The sequence below is a fragment of the Chaetodon auriga genome, unplaced genomic scaffold (assembly GCF_051107435.1).
Source record: "Chaetodon auriga isolate fChaAug3 unplaced genomic scaffold, fChaAug3.hap1 Scaffold_85, whole genome shotgun sequence".
Taxonomy (NCBI): Eukaryota; Metazoa; Chordata; class Actinopteri; order Chaetodontiformes; family Chaetodontidae; genus Chaetodon; species Chaetodon auriga.
In genome coordinates, this window is record NW_027482059.1 from 7501 (window position 1) to 12500 (window position 5000).

Genomic DNA, 5000 nt, shown 5'->3' on the forward strand with positions numbered 1-5000 from the left:
AGAGTGGAGGCAGGAGGAAAGGAAAAGGGTTAGGCTGGGAGCCAGCCCTTGGGGTTGGTGAAGGCAGGCAGGCAGGCAGGCAGCCAGGCAGGCAGGCAGGCAGGCTGGCTGGCTGGCGGATGAGAGTGGAGGCAGGAGGAAAGGAAAAGGGTTAGGCTGGGAGCCAGCCCTTGAGGTTGGTGAAGGCAGGCAGGCAGGCAGGCTGGCAGGCTGGCTGGCTGGCGGATGAGAGTGGAGGCAGGAGGAAAGGAAAAGGGTTAGGCTGGGAGCCAGCCCTTGAGGTTGGTGAAGGCAGGCAGGCAGGCTAGCTGGCTGGCTGGCGGATGAGAGTGGAGGCAGGAGGAAAGGAAAAGAGTTAGGCTGGGAGCCAGCCCTTGGGGTTGGTGAAGGCAGGCAGGCAGGCAGGCTGGCTGGCTAATGAGAGTGGAGGCAGGAGGAAAGGAAAAGGGTTAGGCTGGGAGCCAGCCCTTGAGGTTGGTGAAGGCAGGCAGGCAGGCAGGCAGGCTAGCTGGCTGGCTGGCGGATGAGAGTGGAGGCAGGAGGAAAGGAAAAGGGTTAGGCTGGGAGCCAGCCCTTGGGGTTGGTGAAGGCAGGCAGGCAGGCAGGCAGGCAGGCTGGCTGGCTGGCGGATGTGAGTGGAGGCAGGAGGAAAGGAAAAGAGTTAGGCTGGGAGCCAGCCCTTGGGGTTGGTGAAGGCAGGCAGGCAGGCAGGCAGGCAGGCAGGCAGGCAGGCTGGCTGGCTGGCGGATGTGAGTGGAGGCAGGAGGAAAGGAAAAGAGTTAGGCTGGGAGCCAGCCCTTGGGGTTGGTGAAGGCAGGCAGGCAGGCAGGCTGGCTGGCTAATGAGAGTGGAGGCAGGAGGAAAGGAAAAGGGTTAGGCTGGGAGCCAGCCCTGTGAAGGGTATAGAGCTGGTCCGGCGTGCCACGGCCGGGACGAAAACCGCATCGTTCGTCCTGAATCGGAGGTTGGACTGTGTATGCACAGTATAGTATGTGGAATATATACAAAGGTTGAGAATTTTTAAACAAAAATAAAAGAAAGTAATTGTGAGAAATAAAGAAAAGGAAAAGAGGTTGCTGTATGCCTGGAAAAGGCCGGAAGCCTCCCCACGGCTGTGAGAAGGCCAGGGGGTCAGGCCTGGAGCCAGCCCCCAGCAGGAGTAGCAGGCTGGGGGTCCTGGAAAGGCTGGAAACCTCCCCGTGGCTGCGAGAAGACGAGGGGGTCAGGCCTGGAGCCAGCACCCAGCCTGCTCCTCATGCTGGGGGCCTGGAAAAGGCCGGAAGCCTCCCCACGGCTGTGAGAAGGCCAGGGGGTCAGGCCTGGAGCCAGCCCCCAGTACGAGTAGCAGGCTGGGGGGCCTGGAAAGGCCAGACGCCTGCCTGTGGCTGCTAGAAGAAGACGAGGGGCTCAGGGCTGGAGCCAGCACCCAGCACGAGTAGCAGGCTGGGGGGCCTGGAAAGGCCAGAAGCCTCCCTGTGGCTGCTAGAAGAAGACGAGGGGGTCAGGGCTGGAGCCAGCACCCAGCACGAGAAGCAGGCTGGGGGGCCTGGAAAGGCCAGAAGCCTCCCTGTGGCTGCTAGAAGAAGAGGAGGGGGTCAGGGCTGGAGCCAGCACCCAGCACGAGTAGCAGGCTGGGGGGCCTGGAAAGGCCAGAAGCCTCCCTGTGGCTGCTAGAAGAAGACGAGGGGGTCAGGGCTGGAGCCAGCACCCAGCACGAGTAGCAGGCTGGGGGGCCTGGAAAGGCCAGAAGACTCCCTGTGGCTGCTAGAAGAAGAGGAGGGGGTCAGGGATGGAGCCAGCACCCAGCACGAGTAGCAGGCTGGGGGGCCTGGAAAGGCCAGACGCCTGCCTGTGGTTGCTAGAAGAAGAGGAGGGGGTCAGGGCTGGAGCCAGCACCCAGCACGAGTAGCAGGCTGGGGGGCCTGGAAAGGCCAGACGCCTGCCTGTGGCTGCTAGAAGAAGAGGAGGGGGTCAGGGCTGGAGCCGGCACCCAGCCTGCTCCTCGTGCTGGGGGCCTGGAAAGGCTGGAAGCCTCCCCGTGGCTGTGAGAAGAGGAGGGGGTCAGGGCTGGAGCCGGCACCCAGCCTGCTCCTCGTGCTGGGGGCCTGGAAAGGCTGGAAGCCTCCCCATGGCTGTGAGAAGATGAGGGGGTCAGGGCTGGAGCCGGCACCCAGCCTGCTCCTCGTGCTGGGGGCCTGGAAAGGCTGGAAGCCTCCCCATGGCTGTGAGAAGATGAGGGGGTCAGGCCTGGAGCCAGCCCCCAGCACGAGTAGCAGGCTGGTGGGCCTGGAAAGGCCAGACGCCTGCCTGTGGCTGCTAGAATAAGAGGAGGGGGTCAGGGCTGGAGCCAGCAACCAGCACGAGTAGCAGGCTGGGGGGCCTGGAAAGGCCAGACGCCTGCCTGTGGCTGCTAGAAGAAGAGGAGGGGGTCAGGGCTGGAGCCAGCACCCAGCACGAGTAGCAGGCTGGGGGGCCTGGAAAGGCCAGACGCCTGCCTGTGGCTGCTAGAAGAAGAGGAGGGGGTCAGGGCTGGAGCCGGCACCCAGCCTGCTCCTCGTGCTGGGGGCCTGGAAAGGCTGGAAGCCTCCCCGTGGCTGTGAGAAGATGAGGGGGTCAGGCCTGGAGCCAGCCCCCAGCACGAGTAGCAGGCTGGGGGGCCTGGAAAGGCCAGACGCCTGCCTGTGGCTGCTAGAAGAAGAGGAGGGGGTCAGGGCTGGAGCCAGCGCCCAGCACGAGTAGCAGGCTGGGGGGCCTGGAAAGGCCAGACGCCTCCCTGTGGCTGCTATAAGACGACGAGGGGGTCAGGGCTGGAGCCAGCACCCAGTACGAGTAGCAGGCTAGGGGGGCCTGGAAAGGCCAGACGCCTGCCTGTGGCTGCTAGAAGAAGAGGAGGGGGTCAGGGCTGGAGCCAGCACCCAGCACGAGTAGCAGGCTGGGGGGCCTGGAACGGCCAGACGCCTCCCTGTGGCTGCTAGAAGAAGAGGAGGGGGTCAGGGCTGAAGCCGGCACCCAGCCTGCTCCTCGTGCTGGGGGCCTGGAAAGGCTGGAAGCCTCCCCGTGGCTGTGAGAAGGTGAGGGGGTCAGGCCTGGAGCCAGCCACTAGCACGAGTAGCAGGCTGGGGGGCCTGGAAAGGCCAGACGCCTCCCTGTGGCTGCTAGAAGAAGAGGAGAGGGTCAGGGCTGGAGCCGGCACCCAGCCTGCTCCTCGTGCTGGGGGCCTGGAAAGGCTGGAAGCCTCCCCGTGGCTGTGAGAAGATGAGGGGGTCAGGCCTGGAGCCAGCCCCCAGCACGAGTAGCAGGCTGGGGGGCCTGGAAAGGCCAGACGCCTCCCTGTGGCTGCTAGAAGACGACGAGGGGTTCAGGCTTGGAGCCAGCACCCAGCCCTGCTCCTCATGCTGGGGGCCTGGAAAAGGCTGGAAGCCTCCCCACGGCTGTGAGCAGATGAGGGGGGGTCAGGCCTGGTAAGGATGGAAGCCTCCCTGTGGCTGTGAAAAGACGAGGGGGTCAGGCAGGTGAGCTATGTCTATGAGAGAGAGGGAGAGAAAGAGAGAGAGAGAGAGAGAGAGAGAGAGAGAGAGAGAGAGAGAGAGGAGTACCAGGGGCACGGGGATGAGAGCAGAGTACCAGGGGCACGGGGATGAGAGCAGAGTACCAGGGGCACGGGGATGAGAGCAGAGTACCAAGGGCACGGGGATGAGAGCAGAGTACCAGGGGCACGGGGATGAGAGCAGAGTACCAGGGGCACGGGGATGAGAGCAGAGTACCAGGGGCACGGGGATGAGAGCAGAGTACCAGGGGCACGGGGATGAGAGCAGAGTACCAAGGGCACGGGGATGAGAGCAGAGTACCAGGGGCACGGGGATGAGAGCAGAGTACCAGGGGCACGGGGATGAGAGCAGAGTACCAGGGGCACGGGGATGAGAGCAGAGTACCAGGGGCACGGGGATGAGAGCAGAGTACCAAGGGCACGGGGATGAGAGCAGAGTACCAGGGGCATAAAACCAAAACGACAAGAAGAAGAAGTGGGGGGAGAAAAATATGACAAAGTCAATCTCGGAGAGAAGGCGAAAAGCAGGCCAAAGCGGTTGAAATCCAACCGCTTTGTCATTTTCAGAGAGAAGGCGAAAAGCGCAGGCCAAAGCCAAGCGCGTCTTGCGTATTTTCTACATTTCTTTCATTTTCTACATTTTTCGCCACGTCCCCGATGACAAAACGTCAAAAAAGATAAAGTACAGAAGGAGCGGGGAAGGAAAAACGACAAAAGTCGTTTTCGGAGAGAAGGCCCCAAAGCGGTTGAAATCCAACCGCTTTGGGTACCCCCTTCTCTCCGAAAGGCGCGCGCTTTTACCCGCCTTCCCAAGCGAGTCTGCGCACGATTTCAGAAACCAGCTTTTCGGAAACAGGGGCCTCCAGAGGAGAGGCCCGAGGCGCCCGGCCGTCGATGCCCGCCCCTCAGGCTCGGTGCGTGGGGCGGACAGGAGGGGTCTGCCGGCCTCCGGGCCCCGGTTCTCCGCGCTTTGGGGTGAGGGCCCCAAAGCGGTTGAAATCCAACTGCTTTGGGCACCCCCTTCTCTCCGAACGGCGCGCGCTTTTACCCGCCTTCCCAAGCGAGTCTGCGCACGATTTCAGAAACCAGCTTTTCGGAAACAGGGGCCTCCAGAGGAGAGGCCCGAGGCGCCCGGCCGTCGATGCCCGCCCCTCAGGCCCGGTGCCTGGGGCGGACAGGAGGGGTCTGCCGGCCTCCGGGCCGCGGTCCTCTGCGCTTTGGTTTCTTTTTCTCCGCCAGTCAGACAGCCGCCACACCGATCGATCGGCACACGTGACCCGCCATCGGAGGGCCCCCGCCGGCCAGCGCTCGCCGCTGGCGTTCGGGCGGACGGCTCCTCCGGCCCCGCGGGTTCGCCTCTGCGGCCGGACGGAGAGGAGAGGAGGTTTGCGCGCGTCCCCCGCCCCGCTCCTCCTCTTCTTCCCCCGAGCCGACCTCCAGGTAGCGAGACCGA